The sequence below is a fragment of the Papio anubis genome, chromosome 1 (assembly GCF_008728515.1).
Source record: "Papio anubis isolate 15944 chromosome 1, Panubis1.0, whole genome shotgun sequence".
Lineage (NCBI taxonomy): Eukaryota > Metazoa > Chordata > Mammalia > Primates > Cercopithecidae > Papio > Papio anubis.
The window spans coordinates 34,914,575-34,916,106 of NC_044976.1; positions in this window are offsets into that span (position 1 = coordinate 34,914,575).

The following is a 1,532-nucleotide window of genomic DNA, read 5'->3' on the forward strand; positions in this document are numbered from 1 at the left end:
TCACTTTGTGTGTTCTTTCTAGGAGACTTGGTTTCTGAAAACAGAGTAACCTGCTTCTGTGAGCGGTGAGCTCTCTGAAGAGCACAAGGTGACTCTGAGTCCTTGTCCTTCAGGCCACTTTCATTGCTGTGCACCATGGTCAGGGCACTGGAGAGCAAGGAGCCCTCAGATCTCGCTCCTGCTGTCTGCCTCCCGGTTCTCCTCCGCGGCCCTCAGCATAATTGATGGTGCAGTGATGCATGCTGGGCACCTTCTTCTCCCAGACTAGCAGCTCTCTCCCGGTCTGCTGCCCCAGAGCTCCCAGGAAATGGGCTCCCATGCCATTGGCTAGGGTTTCACGTGTTAGTGCCAGGTACATGTTGGGTTAGGGGGAGTCAGGGACAAGACCCAGAATAGCAGGCTTCTCCTGTCTGGGAGCTTCCAGACTTCAGGCACACATACACGTGCCACCCTCAGAACCTCATCCCCCATCCACCCCGTCTCCACCTCCCTTAAGACCTTGGTCCCCTCCTGGGGATAACTGACCCTGACCCCACAGTTCTTCCTGGCAGCTCTGCCTCCTCTTCCTCTTCCTACCCTCTGAGAGGCTCCTCTGTCTTCCCGGAAGCCGCCATTGCCCATCCTGAATGCAGAGCAGCTCCACTCAGCGCCTGGCTCGGCACCCTCGTAGCTTCTTGGTTGCCAACTCCATCTTCATGCCTCCGAGAGGATCAGCTGTCAGCTGGTGCTGGAGATGGGGGAGACAGAGACAGGGAGAGATGCAGTGCAAGGAAGGGAGAGATGGAGAGAGGAGAGACAAAAGGAGGAAGGCAGAGACAGGGGCTGGGAAAGAAGGGCAAGAGAGAGAGTCAGAGGCCCCATGAAGGGGAAGTGGAGAGGATAAAACAGGTAAGGGGGAGACAGAGAGAAAGGGAAAGGCTGGAACAGAAGAAGGTGGCAACCCTGAAGGCGACTCATCTGCCAAAGTCCATTCCTGCCATTAGAAGTGACAGACACAAAAACGCAGGTTTTTACACTCTGTGCAGAGAAGACAGGGAAGACATGACCTATAGTGCACCAGAGGAGGGGCTGGTTTCCAGGGAGGTCGGGGAGCGGGAAGAACACTTACAGTTTAGCACACAAGCAGCACAAATACACTCACATGCACACACACACACACACAGAGATATACATATACACACGCATGTGCACACACACAGAGATATATATATACACACGCATGCGCACACACACAGAGAGATATACATGTACACACAGAGGCACACATACACACATGCATGCAAACATAGACACACACACAGAGAAAACCAGACATACACATGCACACATGCAAACATGGACAGACACCCATATACAGACACATGCATACAGCATAGACATACTCATATACATACACACATGCAAACACAGAGACATACATCGACACAGACACATGGGCTCTTCAGGGGCTGAGTGGGTCAATGGCCTCACTGTGGGGAGGCTCAAACCTGTCTGTGGTCTGGAATGAGGGTTCTCTTCTCCTCCACACAAGT